Source organism: Colossoma macropomum, unplaced genomic scaffold, assembly GCF_904425465.1.
Source record: "Colossoma macropomum unplaced genomic scaffold, Colossoma_macropomum, whole genome shotgun sequence".
Lineage (NCBI taxonomy): Eukaryota > Metazoa > Chordata > Actinopteri > Characiformes > Serrasalmidae > Colossoma > Colossoma macropomum.
In genome coordinates, this window is record NW_023494808.1 from 8,725,672 (window position 1) to 8,742,817 (window position 17,146).

The 17,146-nt window shown below is 38.6% G+C and overlaps 1 pseudogene; it reads left to right on the forward strand.

The window, feature by feature from the left end:
• LOC118797798 lies at positions 1–14,726 on the forward strand (annotated as a pseudogene).
• Positions 14,727–17,146: the final 2,420 nt, after the last annotated feature.

Here is a 17,146-nt window from a genome sequence, read left to right on the forward strand (position 1 = left end):
AACCAACGTTGTTACATTTTTAAAGCTCAGTGCTGGTTCAGCTTTTTTCACGTGCATTTCACACAGGGAACATTTAAAGCAGCATGGTAAGAAATGATTCGTTGCTTATCTTGTACGTGTCATTTGGGGACTTGAGGATGTTTAGCGAGAAAGATGATTTTTTACTGGTAATGTGGAAGGTTTCTGATGGTCAGTAGTGAAAGCTTTTGTTATTACACTCATTTAAAAGGTTTTCTGATATCTTTCTTTTCTTCTTTGGACAGTTATGGTCTATGAAAGTTGCTAGATGACACGTTTTGAAAACACATTCTAAGCTAAAACACAAGACTACAGGCTGCCCTGTTTTGAACCCTGTCAGTTGACCTCTAAACTCAGTTTGCTTCAGGTGTTTGGCTCTTACTAGCTTGTTCTTGTAACCTTGTGAACTAAAAGCTGTCACCATTAATACCACCTTTTTAGAGCTTCTGGGTTTTAAGGCTTAAAAAGCTCTGCGTGAACTGATGAATCAACAGCTTTTGTCCAGAAGATGCTCTTTTAGAACTATGACCTACACACTAACAATGTTGTTGACCATTGGAGTAGCCATTCTAATTAGAGCATTTCATTTGATTGTGTTTTGTTGTATTTATTGACTGTACAGGTTACTATGACCGTGTCACCGGGAATGATACTTTGTGTGTCTCTGGTCATTCAGTTCGTGGTTGTGGGTGAGTCACAGCTGTTGCGTAATTATTTCCTGTGAAGTCAGACTCAGAAAAAGTTAGTCATCAAGAGCTCCTTAATATCTCTGTAGTTTCTCATAGGCAACAGTGAGATCAGACCGAATGTCAATGGAGACTGATGTCTCGCCTGCTGCTCAGATACACTGATCAGGCATAACATTATGAGCACCTCCTTGTTTCTACGCTCATTGTCCATTTTATCAGCTCCACTTACTATATAGGTGCACTTTGTAGTTCTACAGTTACAGACTGTAGTCCATCTGTTTCTCTGCATACTTTGTTAGCCCTCTTTTACCCTGTTCTTCAGTGGTCAGGACCCTCATGGACCCTCACAGAGCAGGTACTATTTGGGTGGTGGATCATCCTCAGTACTGCAGTAACACTGATGTGGTGGTGGTGTGTTAGTTTTTAAACACTGTCCACTCTATTAGACACACCTGAGTTGTTGTTCCACTTAGTGTTACTGAGACAGGACAAAAAAAAGGCTAAAATATCATGTGTGTAAACTGTAAAGCCTGAAATGAAAAATTAAACATCAGTGGCGTTGAGTTGAATTTGACAGGAGTTTCACTGAATGCTTAAAAAGAAAGTCCAGGTTGATGTTAAAATCTCAAACAAAAATCAACATTATCACAGCAAAAAGGATTGGCTAAAATACAAGAAACAAACAATCAGTTAGAGCAGAAATAATTTACTTCAGAAGAAATTTGAAATGTCAGTTGCAGTCTAGAAATAAGTATCTCTGATAAGTAATCAGACATTTGAAATAAGCAGAAAGTGCTGTTTTTTTTTAGAACAAATTATTTGAGACCATAATTATTAGACTTGCTACAGCAGAGTAATTAGTGACATACACTGAATATTAGCAAATAATTCTCAATTATGTTTTCTAATTCTAATTTTAGCAGACTGAAAAAAATGAAGGAAAAGGAACAAGAAAATAAATCACGAATTTAAGTGGAAATTACTTAATGTTATATCATAATATTATATTATTAGAAAAAAAGGGGACATGGGAAACTGGACAGATGAAAGTTGACTATAAAGAGGAGAATCCATTTCTCAGCAAATCTGAGACTTTTTGAGGTCTCTATTAAAACATCAGAGGAGACACTTGTAAGATTACTGGGCTCCTTTGCTCAAGAGAAACATCTGAGCAGCAGGACAGACTGAAGTGTCCTTTGTCTTTCCATCTGATCTCATTGTTGTCTAGAGGAAACAACAGAATTTTTAAGAAGATCTCTTCTTTCATTTTTCTTTCTGATTCAGTGTGAAGGGGATATTGGGGATGTGCTGCTTAAAATATTTCCAAAACTTCCAAACCCCCCCACCTCACACTAGCTGATCATTCAAACTCAGCTGAAATGAACAGTCTTAGAAATGAGCTGAAGTGGAGACTTTCTGCAGCATTTTTACTGACTGAGACCCAAACAGTAATAATTTACACATTTCTGTGTTTTGTGTTGCAGGAGTTGTAGCTGAGAATAAGTGGGCTGTGAATTACATCTCTAAATCTATCTGTGCTCTAAAGGGGTCTGCAGTAACAATGGAGTGCACTTACACATATCCAAGTAGTCACTCAGTCCAAAAAGGTTTCTGGATGAATAAGCTGGTGACAGGTGGAGAAGCTCCTGATCTGTTAGATGATCCAGAGTACAGAGGCAGAGTTCAGTACCTCGGAGATAAACAACACAACTGCACTGTCATACTAAGGAATTTGACAGAAAAGGATCAAAGAAAATACTACTTCAGATTTATAACGGATCAACCTGGAGGAAGTTGGCAAGGTGAAAGTGGAGTTGATCTTTCAGTCACAGGTAAGATCCATCAGCAGAAATAAGACACTGTACTTCATTCACTGGAGTTCAGGATTCACAAAGCAGTTCTATAATACACAAATCAGTTTCCAAAAAGTTGGGATGCTGTGCAAAATGTAAAAAAAAAAAAAAAACTATGCAATGACGTGCAAATAATTTAATCAAATCAAAAATACTACAAAGACAACTTATCAAATGTTGAAACTGAGAAATTTTATTGTTTTGGGACAGATATGTGCCCATTTTGAATTTCATGACCGCAACCCATTTCTAAAGAGTTGGGACGAGGCAACAAAAGACTGGTAAAGTTGCATAATGCTTAAACAAAAAGAAAAAAAAACCTGGTGGTTAATTGGCAACAGGTCATAAACATGATTGGATATAAAAGAGCATTGCAGAGAGACTGAATCTTTCAGAAGTAATTGTGTGAAAGACAGGGCAGTGAAGCAATATTGAATGGGCATTATTTTTGGGCCCTCACACGGCAATGCATTAAGAGAGAACAGAGAAGATACTGTAGTAGAAAATACTGTATGGCCTCAGAACCATGTCCAAAAACCACTCTCTATGAACACAGTTTGTTGTTGCATCCACAAATGCAAGTTAAAACTGTAACATGCAAAGAAGAAACCATATATAAACAGCAACAGGAAACACTGCCTCCTTCTCTGGGCCCGAGCTTATTTAAGATGAACTGAGGTGAAGTGAAAAAGTGTCCTGTGGTCCAACGAATCAAAATTAGAAATTCTTTTTGGAAATTGTGGACACAGCAAAAGATCATCTGGCTTGTTATCAGTGCACAGTACATGGCTTTGTAATAAAAGAGTCTGGGTTCTAAACTGGTTTGCCTAAAGTCCAGACTTGTCACAGATTGAAAACATTTGGTGCACTATAAAGCTAAAAATACAACAAAGGACAGCCGAACTGTTGTGCAGCTGAAATTCTATAACAGGCAAGAATGGGAAAACATTTCACTTTCAAACCTACAGCAATTGGTCTCCTCAGTTCCCAAACACATACAGAGTGTTGTTAAAGGAAGAGGTGATGCAAGACAGTGGTAAACATGCCCTGTCCCAACTTTTTTGAAATGTGTTGCTGGCATTAAATTCAAAATGAGCACATATTTTTAAAAATAATAAAATTTCTCAGTTTCAACATTTGATATGTTTTCTTTCTATTATTTTCAAGTAAATATGGGGTTTAACCCTTAGAGTCCTAGCACTATTAGGTGTTTTTTTCCCCCCGTTTTTGTCAGTTCCTCTTTCAGTTGTTGTAACTTTAGTAAATATTGAGACAGCCACATGTTATATGTTGTTTTATTTTCAGAAGACATGTGGCTTCTCAAATATGTAATCACCTGAGTTGTAAATGCCCACAGAAGTTTGATATTTTTATGAAACTGGACATGTTTTTTTTTACTTATTTTTGACTGTATCTATTCAAAACATCACTGCACCTCTTAGATGTCAATGAGAAAGTTTTAGGATAAAGTGTCTATGAGCTGAAAATATAAGAATTTTGATGATTGTTCATTATATGGCTTATTACTGTGAAATAGTATGTGATTAGCATCAGGCGGACTTATTTTTCTTGATATTCTCACCTAAAGGAGACATGCAGATTGCTAAAACTGCATGTGACAGACTGACACAGCAGGTCAAGCCTTTGGGTTTTTTGTTCAGGGCCAGTATGGCTAATATTCCAGCTAATACAACACTGTTTTAGTACACTGGGTGTTTATTATCAGCTGCTTATAATAACAATGACTCCTATAATAAAGAATCCTTCCAGAAATGATCAGATAAACACTAGATTATCTAGAAAACACACAATAAAGAGTCTGTACCGTAATATAAACCTGAAATTTGGATCAGTCCAGCGGGGTTGGACAGACGCCAGAAGACTCGGAAGGTGCGCGCGCAGCTTTTCTGTTCTAGATGCGCGTCACGTGACCAACGTGCCGTTGCTAGGAAACACGCGCACAAACACAGCAGGAACACTGCCGAGCCGCGCGCAGCTTCAGAGCGGCTAATCGGCGGAGGCGCTGAGAGGCGTTTTCGGTCGATGATACTGACTCATCTAATCAGATATTAGATCTGAAACACCGTGTAAACATTTCAGAAGCCCTATAATAAACAATAGTAGTGGAAATAAAGCGAGATGCGCGCGCACGCGGTGATCAGAGCGCGAGGAGCGGAGCGAAAGAGCGGTGTGTTTTTAGCGGAGGGCAGTGAAAAACGCGCCTGGAGCTTCAGAGCGGCTAATCGGCGGAGGCGCTGAGAGGCGCTGAAGAGGCGTTTTCGGTCGATAATACTGACTCAACTAATCAGATATTAGATCTGATACACCGTGTAAACGTTTCAGAAGTCCTATAATAAATAATAGTAGTGTAAATAAAGCGAAATGCAGAGTTTATCAGCACAGAAACTGAGATTTACTAGAAGAATAAAACAGAAACTGTGAAGGAGCGTCTATTTGACTGTTTTTCCACAGTGGATTACTCACAGACGCTTCGTCGGACCGCGATGGGGCCGCTGTTTTTAGAAGCGGGAGACTCCGCAGTTTCTGAGGATGTGCGTAGTGAACTGCTGCGGTAAAGCATTCCTGAGTTATAAAGCTGAGAAGACAAGGTGTGATTTATGACGCAAAATCCGTCATTAGGGCCGATAAGGTTAAATGATTCCCACACCATTGCATTCTGTTTTCATTTCAATTTTGCACAGCATCCCAACTTTTTGGAAATGGGTTTGTATTCACATCAGTCCTTCATACCACACCTGAAGAAAACAGTACTTAATGACCAGAATTCACAAGCGTTTAAAGTAAGAGTGTTGACCTAGGATCAGTTTCTGTAGCTGAGGTTAAGACTTAAGACTCAACAGAGGCAGAATTAGACCTGAAAATGTATATTTTTTCTCCAAACCTCCATATGAATCTTGTAGCAGAAAAGTTATCAGTCATACATTTATTGAGCAAATTTGAGAATGGAACGATATAAATTTGTTTTCTCTTGTTCTCAGATCTCCGGTTGGAGGTTCCTGAGAGAGTGATAGAGGGACATAAAGTCAATCTCACATGTAGAACCACCTGCAGACTGACAGTGAGTCCAACATTCGCCTGGTACAGAAATGGACATCATTTATCCTCCAGTACTGACCAACTCCACTTGCAACCGGTAAGCAAGGAGGATGCAGGCAGGTATCACTGTGCTGTACTGGGTCAGAACCTTCACTCTCCTGAGGTCACTCTTAATGTCAGATGTAAGTAAAGATTTAATTTGTTCAAGTATTTGAAAATCCATTTCCCACAAACTGCCGCACTCAATCTGTTAAATGTTTTCACTGTGATGCATGCACTAATATTAGTAATTGTGCACTTTATCAGTTTATTACCACATTATGTGAAATAAATATCAGATCAAAACAAACAACAGGATCAAAATAAACAACATGGTTAATGATAAAGTTACACTCCTGGGCACAAAAAACAATATTGACTCTTCTATGTGTAAAAGGCTATCAGCAAGACCCAAACAGTAATAATTTACACATTTCTGTAATTTGTGTTGCAGCTGTTGCCAATGATGAGTGGGGTGTGAATTACAACTCTAAAGCTATTTGTGCTCTAAAGGGGTCTGCAGTGACAATGAGCTGCACTTACACATATCCAAGTGGTCACTCAGTCCAAAGAGCTTTCTGGATGAATAAGCTGATGGCAGGTGGAGGACCTACTGATCTGTTAGATGATCCAGAGTACAGAGGCAGAGTTCAGAACCTCGGAGATAAACAACACAACTCCACTTTCATACTGAGTGATGTGAGAGAAAAGGATCAAAGTAAATACTACTTCAGATTTATAACAGACCAACCTGGAGGAAGTTGGCAAGGTACAGGTGGAGTTGATCTTTCAGTCACAGGTAAGATCCATCAGCAGAAATAAGACACTGTACTTTACATTCACAGGTGCTCACAATGCAGTAATGCATTTGTTCAGCAAATTTGAGAATGGAACATCATGAGTTTTCTCTGGTTCTCAGGTCTCCAGGTGGAGGTTCCTGAGAGAGTGATAGAGGGAGATAAAGTCACTCTCACATGTAAAACCACCTGCAGTCTGACAGTCAGACCAACATTCACATGGTACAGGAATGGACATCGTTTATCCTCCAGTACTGACCAACTCCACCTGCAGCCGGTCAGCAGGGAGGATGCAGGCAGGTATCGCTGTGCTGTACTGGGCTCAGAACCTTCACTCTCCTGAGGTCACTCTGAATGTCAGATGTAAGTGAAGATTTATTTGTTCAAGCGTTTGTAAAACTAATCCATTTCCCAAAAACTGCAATTTTAAATATCAATTAGATCAAAACAAACAACATTGCAACAGTTACATTATAAGTATGATCCCGGCTACATATAGCACTGTTTTAGCCATGTCAGTGTCACAGTGGTCACCACCACAGAGATCAGGAGTCAAGTGCAGGTTTATTAATCCGATCTCAAAACCAGACACAGCCAAGGCCAAAGTCAGGTAAGCAGGCAGATGATCAGGATCAACACTTCAAAAGCTCAAACCAATACAGAATCACAAGACATTCCACTCAAAATTGTTTGCCATGACCAAAACAAGACTTTTCAAAGAACTGACTTGAACATGTGCCTTATATACACAAAATGGCAGACAACAGGAGATGGAGTAAAACGTCTACTATTCTGGTGAGAGTGACCTCTGTGTGCAAGGAGGGGGAAATATCTGCAGCAGATATGACAGTCAGCATGAGTGTTTTTTAGTTTTCTTTCTTTTTTTGACATTTTGCCCCACCTTTTCTGGAGGACTGGAGCATACTAACTCTACCTGAATAGTCTTGCAGGCTCAGACATGATCTTGTAATCCGAATACACATCTGGGAACAGCCATGAGAAATTTTGGGCTAAATGTGGGTGGGAGCATAGACTTATTATGGTGTGAATGAAATGAGTGTGACCTTAAGGATCAATCCAAAGCTTCATGAAAGAGGAGTTCAAAGGAAGAGTGAATGTGTGCTCATCAGCATTGTCTCATGGACAACAAGCTTGTCTTTAGCCCATGAATGTAACATAAGTTAGTTTTCTAAAAAGAGTTGTAACCACAGGGGTAGACTGATCACAGGCCCACCCGATCAAATTTATGAAGATAATCAAATTCGATTTGTTTTCTGGGAATGCTCTCATTGTATTATGGCCAATCAAATCATTATACAGTCCACCAAGCACCACCTTTTTTTCTTAGTCCTCCAATCACTGCTTAGCAACCATTGCTAGCTACCATTGCCACAGGCCTTTGGTCAGTTATCAGAATACCAGTGTTTGAATTTGAGGCTCTAACTGGTGTCAAAAAATGTACCTTGGGGACCTATAAATGTGAGATCTTGTCCCAGGTAGAATAAACTATATCATTTTTCAAAGCCAAAAACAAGTTTACAAACATTGTCAGGATCGGTTTTCTTTGTTACATACAATGCTTTTCCACTACAAAGGCTGAAATGGGTTATGTCAAAATGTCAAAGCAAATGCCTACTTCAGTGCATTGAGACATCAAATGTAAGACATAATTGGTACATTATATTTTCATGCCTGCCATGGCAATGTGCTTAAACCTAGGATGATTTATGTTGTTAGCTGCCTGATTTCATCTTAGTTATGTCTTCATCATTGGAATAGATAGGGTCATGGTTGCACTGCTTTCAGGAATGACCACAGACCGATGTTATTACAGTAGGGGGACATGGTGTATTTGGAAATTATATCTAACAAGTTGGACTATGTACTTTTTTACAAATGTGCCCAAGATATGTTTTTGCCTATGCCCCTCTAGTAAACTAGACCTCTGTCCTCTAACAAAGCATTTGAAGTGGTTTCATGGAATAGGGTTTGTTCCTTGAGCACACCTCTGGCAAAACTAAATCAAATGGTGTCCCTGGTATTTTTGAAATATGAATGTTAACAATAGTGTTTCACAATTAATAATAGCTAACAATAGTGTTTCACTAGCTAGCTTGTTTTGCTTGTGTCATTGATTGTACTCTGGATGTTGAAAGAGCACAGACTAGAGGAATTTGGGGGCAGATTTTAAAGGGAGCATATTTAATAGTGCCATATTTTGCCACATTCCTGTACCAAAAGTTTCAAAGTAATCCTCAGACTATTATTCTTGTTATGGGATCACGTATGGCTCAGTGAGACTATTCTCAATGATGAGCTCCTTGATTGGTATTGAGGGTCAGATTTTTATCAGAACACAATCTCACTAGGTTCTGCATTGGCTAGTATGCTGTAATATGAAAGTTTGTCCAATTTTGTGCCATCTATAAACTGGATGACTGTATTAGTGGCATTGGCAGGTACATGGTCGTAGGTACATGTGCCTTCAAGTAGTGGGCACATGAAGAGTGCCAGTGTTCACTGTCAGATTGGTAAACTCTTGGGGCAGGTTTTCAAGAAATCCAAAATGTCATGGTCATGATATTTGGGGGTTAATGTACTGGGGATGGTAGTGTCAAAAGCAGAATTGTTGATGAACAGCATTCTGGCGTATGTTCCCTGGTTTTCCACATTGGTTTGACAGAAAGCACACACCTCATATCTTGCATGTGCTAAGTGAGTACCTCGTTGTCTGGCAGAGAAGGTTCTCTTGTTGCTGTCTCTCAATTCCCCCTATTAAAATGGGTTTGGGATAGGCTTCTTAGCTCCAGTGAAGTGTAATGTTAATGCCACAGCATACAAAGACATTTCACACAACTCCATATTGATGCCCATAGTTTTGAAGTGGGATGTCCAACAAGCTCATATAGTGTGATGGTCAGATGTCCACATATGTTTGGCTCTATAGCGTTTGTTACATAATGTGAAAAAGTCCCAATTGATGTGCCCTCACAGATTCTCAAAATAACATCTCAGTGTCCATCAGTCCCTCTGGTGAAATAGTGGAGGGCAGTTCAGTGACTCTGACCTGCATCAGTGATGCAAACCCACCTGTGGAATATTACTGGTTTAAAGGAACATCATTAGCAGCAAAAGGAAAGACCTTCACAATGACCAAGATCAGCTCTGTGGACAGTGGACAATATAAGTGCAGATCCAGTAATGAACACGGACACAAATACTCTGAAGCTCTGACTCTGGATGTTTTGTGTAAGTACATTCTACATTTTGAAGGGTTTCCCTTTCCTAGAGCTGTAAAGTCCTAAATGGTTAGCCAGACCCACTGCTGTTTTTCTCTGTTTTCTTAGATCCTCCAAAGAACACTTCAGTGTCCATCAGTCCCTCTGGTGAAATAGTGGAGGGCAGTTCAGTGACTCTGACCTGCAGCAGTGATGCAAACCCACCTGTAGAGAGCTACACCTGGTTTAAGGATGCTGGAGCCTCAAGTGTAGGATCTGGATACAGTTACAGCTTCACCTTTGACTCCAAAAGCAGTGGGTGGTACTACTGTTTGGCTCAGAATCACTATGGATCTCAGAAATCAGCAGCAATGCCTGTCAATGTAAAGGGTAAGAAATGTAATTGCACATTCTATTGCTGTGAAACATGAGAGTTTTCATAGTGTTTCATAGAACTGTTATTTTTTCCTATTTGTGTCTCAGGAGACTACATCATGATTCTTTATGTAGCCTTTGGACTCAGCCTCTGTGCAGTTGCAGCTCTTCTTGTTGTTGTTTGCTTGATGAGGTAAAACACACATTTGCTTGTCTGTGTTTCTGTGTGCTTGAGTTTTTCTACAACTGAAAAATGCAGGATTTTCTTTTTGGAGACATTTGAGAATCTCTTCTAGTGTTGCACTGATACCTATGCCGAATTGGCTATTGTCCTTGATGCTAGTACTTAATTACAGTATTAGTATCGGCAAGAGAAAATACTGATAACATGAAGCAATTTCTGACACACACACAGAGGTTACTGAGTAACACTTGTATGTACACCATTGTTTAACTGAAGCAATAAAGATGTACACCCTTAAAATATGTGAACCATCAAAAATGGCTCTTCAAGGGTTCTTTAGTAAAGAAAATGCGGTAACACTTTCTATGAATGTCACCTTTGTAAGCATCTATAAATACATTCATAACATTTTATAATGCATTCATACAACATTATAAACATAGCTATAAATATTTATAAAAATGCATTATACGTTATAGCCATGTTTATTATGCATTATGAATTGTTAACGTAAAACATTATAAGTACTGATCATAACAAATTATAAGAGCTCATAAGTCGTATTTGTCCGCTCTAAGTAAAGTGAAGCGTACTGTACTAAAGCCTCCTCTAGTGGTCAGAGTGAGGCTTCAAGTTGAAGTATTTACTGAAGGATTTACTGAAACACTAAAACATACATAATAAAGCACATTACAGGCTTCAAATGTCAGAGTTTTAAACTAGTGCTGCCATCAGTGTTTTACCCAATGTGGGAAAGGTAATGTACACCACCGTTAGCTTGGTATTTGTCTTTACTGTATGCTCTCCAAGCTGGGACTGAATTTTTGGCACTGACATTATAACATGTTATTAACACTATTCATGATGTATTATAGTAACAATTGACAATGTATAATAAACATGGCTATAAAGTGTAATTCAGATTAATTGTTTTTTATAAATATTTATAACCATGTTTATAATGCCTATGAATATATTATAACATGTTATAAATATGTTTATAGATGCTTACAAATGTGACATTCATAGAAAGTGTTACCGAAAATGCTTCTATATGAAACCATAAACACTCAAAGAACCCTTTGCACGATTAAAGGGTTCTTTGCATTGTTAAAGTGTTCTTCAAATTGATGGGGAATGTGCTGCAGATAGTTCTGTATAGAACCTTTTTGAAAAGGCCTCTGTATAGCACCAAAAAGGGTTCTTCTATTGTAACAAGCCTGACTTTGGTGAAGACTTTTGAGAGTACCTTAGATGGCGAAAACAAACAAATGAATCATTCAACTGAATCAAGCTCCCTCACTCAAATCCCAGACAACCAAACTGAAGCTAATTTTGGACGTATTCTGAGAATCAGAATTCATTGGCAAAGACAATTATGCTCGGAACAGTTGAAGGTAAAAGAGAAAGGATCAGAAGAATCATCAACCAGCCATTCAGAAGCCTGAAAACCCAAACAGATGATTGTGGTGAAGAGCTGACTTGACTGCACATAATAATACACTGATCAGGCATAACATTATGACCACCTCCTTGTTTCTACGCTCATTGTCCATTTTATCAGCTCCACTTACTGTATAGGTGCACTTTGTAGTTCTACAGTTACAGACTGTAGTCCATCTGTTTCTCTGCATACTTTGTTAGCCCCCCTTTACCCTGTTCTACCCTGTGTTACCCTGTGTTAGTGTGTGTTGCGCTGGTCTGAGTGGATCAGACACAGCAGTGCTGCTGGAGTTTTTAAACACTGTGTCCACTCACTGTCCACTCTATTTGACACTCCTACCTTGTCGGTCCACCTTGTAGATGTAAAGTCAGAGACGATAGCTCATCTGCTGCTGCCCAGTTTGTGTCAGTCATCCTCTAGTCCTTCATCAGTGGTCACAGGACGCTGGTGGCTGGATATTTTTAGTTGGTGGACTATTCTCAGTCCAGCAGTGACACTGAGGTGTTTAAAAACTGCAGCAGCACTGCTGTGTCTGATCCACTCAGACCAGCACAACACACACTAACACACCACCACCACATCAGTGTTACTGCAGTGCTGAGAATGATCCACCATCTAAATAGTACCTGCTCTGTGAGGGTCCATGGGGGTCCTGACCACTGAAGGACAGGGTAAAAGGGGGCTAACAAAGTATCAGAGAAACAGATGGACTACAGTCTGTAACTGTAGAACTACAAAGTGCACCTATATAGTAAGTGGAGCTGATAAAATGGACAATGAGCGTAGAAACAAGGAGGTGGTCATAATGTTATGCCTGATCGGTGTATATTAATTAATAAGATAATGATTCATATTAATATTTTTTCAAGTTCAGGACAGTTTTCCTAAATCATCCAGCAAGGATGTCATCTAATGTTGCTTATAATAGATCAGAATAAGTTAATATTGATAAATAAGTCACTATTTTGTTCCTGAGTAGGAAGAAGATGAAAACCAGAAAGACAGATGAACATGATTATCAGGTGAGCTCTAACAGAACCCCAGACTGCAGTAACTGATGGGACTGAGACTCTCAGTCTCACAATGTTGGCACTCTAAAAGACACCATGCCTGATAATTTGTACTTGCTTGTATTAATGTCCTTGTTTTTTGGAGATGAGGACTTAAATTACTCATGTTCTCTAACTTTTGTCTGTGCAGAATTTTGACCCTCATAATAGAGATGACACATACACAGCTCTTGACCGCATGTCCAGGTCTCCTGATTATGACACTTTAGCAGTAAGTCAGTCCTTTTGCACTAGTAACTTTATCGGCAGCCATTATAATAAGAAACGTTTGTAATAAAGTATCATTGCTTACTCTTCAGCAGAATAGCTTAATGTTTGTTCCTAAAACACTTTACAAATAGTTGTTTCTTTAAAGGTGTAGAACCTTTGTGTTTCTAAAGTTGCTCAGTGCTAGCTGACATAGCCGGGAAGCGGGCATGTCATTTCTAACCATACGACTCCCTTATAGTAAACACCTTATCCACCTAACCACCCCACCACCCAGCACAGAATAGCACAACTAACATGTAAACACATGTTAAACATGCATCAACAACTTAAACAACAATAAATGTCCCTCCTACGGTGAGAGTGGCGCTGCCCAAGAGCCTCTTTGCATTGCCACTTCGCACGGCCACTCTGCAGTCCTACAGCAGGAGTGCACATCTCCGGGCCTGGAGGGCCAGTGTCCAGCACAGTTTTGAGGTTTCCCTACTCAAACATTCCCATTAAACCTGCCAATTAACAAATGAGTGTAATCAGGTGTGGTTGAGCAGGTAAATCACCAACCTGTGCTGGATACCAGCCCACCAGGACCGGAGTTATGCACCCCTGTCCTACAGTCACACGGGCATATATTTCTGCATATATAAATCTTTTCTACAATTATTTTCCATTTCCTTGGCTCCACTTATTATATAGGTGCACTTTGTGTACAGACTGTAGTCCGTCTGTTTCTCTGCATACTTTATTAGCCCCCTTTTGCCTTTTTCGTCAATGGCCAGGACCACCACAGAGCATTTAAAATATTTAAATCATACAGTCTTGAACACAATACATTGTTGTAGAAATTAAAGATTTTTTGGTAACACTTTCTATGAATGTCACATTTGTAAGCATCTATAAACACATTTATAACATGTTATAATGTAATCATAAGGCATTATAAAAAGAATTACACTGAATTACACTTTATAGCCATGTTTATTATACATTATGAATCATTAATATAATGCATTATACATAGTGTTAATAACATGTTATAATGTCAGTGGACATACTAAGGCTTATTATCCAATAACTACAGGGCCCTGAATATTCTGCTGTAACTCAATCTGAACCAAAAAATACGCTACATATCTTGACATCGATTGCATTACATATGATGCTGGATGTGATCTCCGTTTTTTGCCAGACACATGAAGGGGTATGGGGGTATGCACCCAGAAGTTGCAAACAGAGGTTACATGTCACAATGGCTGTCCGGTTATCTTTTGATATCTTTTAATGTGAGTTAATGTTCAGGGAGCTAATGGGCAAATTGAGTAATTTACTTGTTATTCTGACTCTTAACTAATTTATGACTAATTTCAAAGTAAAAGACCAAACCACAGACTTAATTAAACAGTAACAAATTCTGCAGAGTCTTTCTGGGATTTTAAACTACCTTGTTGGAAGCCTTCATCAGTATTTGTCTGTGTGTGTGTTTGTGTGTGTGTGTGTTTGTGTCTGTCTATCTCTAGACTGTAAGAAACCAAAAATGATGCCATGGATACCACGAAGAGAGAGAAAGGCAAGATGATGTTGACAGGAATGTATTCATCTTTTTTCTGTAGCGCTTATAACAGTATACACATTTAATACCATGCTTGTAATGGATTGTATGTTCTTCTAAAATATTGCAATTGTACTGATGTGTGTGCACTGATGTTCTTATTTTGGATACGGTTGTATTGATTAGCCATAACATTAAACACCTCCTTGTTTCTACACTCATTGTCCATTTTATCAGGTTCACTTACTATAGAGGTGCACTTTGTGGTTCTACAATTACAGACTGTAGTCCATCTGTTTCTCTGCATGCTTTGTTAGCCTGTTCTTCAATGATCAGGACCCCCACAGGACCATCACAGAGCAGGTATTATTTGTGTGGTGGATCTCAGCACCGCAGTGACACTGACTTGGTGGTGGTGTGTTACTTTGTGCTGTGCTGGTACGAGTGGATCAGACACAGCAGTGCTGCTGGATTCAGGAAGGGAGCTGCAGAAAATAAGTGTAATAACTGGCAAACTGAAGCAGACAAATATTACAATACTGATTTTATTTCTTTTGGAAGCAGAAGATTATCATAGACAAAGAAACAAACAAACAAAACAAATAGATCCTCCCACCTAGAAAAAAAACAAACAAAACAACTTACAACATACAAACTTCTAAAAGTCATACAACCCAAAACAGTTTCCGGTATTAAACTGGTGCTGTGATTAAGATGCAGAAGACATTTCATGCATTGGACTGTTAATTTCTAATTAAAGTGAATACCAGCCCCCCCAACATTGAAGTGTCCCACCAGATTGCCAAGTCACTTATATACTCTTGAAATGGAACATAAATAGAGATTTATAAATAAGTTATAAACATTTAGTTTGTGATGCATAACTGTGAAATAAAGTTAGTGTTACTTAAATGCTCATGTATTGTTTAAAATCTTATTATACTCCAGCACTGATTATGATTTTATATTGTATATAGTAAAAATGTACTATAAAACGCTGTAAAAACAATTCTCATTTTATGGTGTCTGTAAGTGTTGATTCATTTATCTATTAATAAATGTATTTATTTATGTATTCATTTATTTAGTGCTTCTAATTGCATTGATTCATTTCGTTTTAAAGCATAACAACAAAACCATGGTTAAGACATAAGGTAGTGACAGACACATTCATAGATGAGGACGTAATACTTGATATGCTATAAACAAGTCTTCAGGATGGTGAACCACGAGAGGAAAATACCAAATGCCGAGCTACACAAACTGCACAGCTACAGATGACAGTGAGTCAGTGAAGGTCTAATACACCATAAGATGTAATCACTACTACATACCACTAGGTGGCGGTACAAGCCAACAGTAGATGGCAAAGCAAATATGACCTCACCACTGCTGATGGGCTGTTGATATTTTGTTGTCGTAACACTTTCCGAGGTGAAATGACACAGGATGTTATGACAGCTGATTGTGTCAGTTTCGTAGCTCGTCTCCTGTGTCTAATAGCGTCCCTTTCATATTCAGTTCTTAAAATACTGACATTTTAATCCTGACAAAATTTCTAACCGAATTGTTCCTGAAGATGACACAAAATGGCCTGAAACTGTCGTACATCACGGTAGTTGTTCAGTGAGAATTGAATATTATGTACATGTAAACAATTTCTAATATTACAACCACCAAGAGAGAAAGGTGGTGGTGCTGTTATTTAATTGTTCTTTGTCTAAGCCACTGATCTTCACGGGGGCTGCTGGAGCCTACACACACACACACACACACACACACACACACACACACACACACACATACACACACATATACATATATATATATATATATATATATATATATATATATATATATATATATATATATATATATATATATATATACACATAATCATTCACTGGGGCAATTTAGTATCTAACTGACTGCATGTTTTTGGACTGTGGGAGGAAACCCATGCAGACACAGGCAGAACATACAAACTCCACACAGAAATGACTCCGGTTGCCTGGCTGGGGAATCAAACCCAGGCCCTTCTTGCTGTGAGACACTGTACTGTCCTCCTATTATGTAATTTAATTAGAAAAAGAAAAATATACAGCAAATTCAAATTCATTTTACACAACAGACCGAAAATATACAGAACTGTCATTACAGTGTCATGCCATAACAATCTTACAAGCATAAATATGATACTCACGTTACTCTAGGCCCAGAGAACAGATCTGCAGCTCTGTTGTAACAGAGTATCAGTATCAAAACCTTCACAAAGTAAGTACAATACGGTAGATTTCAGTGTTACCACAAAGGGTCAAAACATGTCAAAGTGTTCACCTTTTGTTTGATTTTGTAACCAGCCTCACTTGTCAAGTTGTATAACATAATCTTCACCATGTGTTTGAGACACCAAAATACGTTGAGCTACAGAGTCAGCTGCCGCGATGTGCTGTCATTTCACTCCAGAAAGTGTTACAACAACCTCATGACAACAAAAACCTGTGTCACTTCATACAGGTGTTATGTCAACTTGACACTGAAGTTGAAACTGCTGCTTTTTGGAAAAAGCCTTTATAAATGTTCATGTAGGTTTCAGTTAGCTGTCCTGAAAGGCTTATGTAATTGTAATGTAGTCTTATTATTTGACAT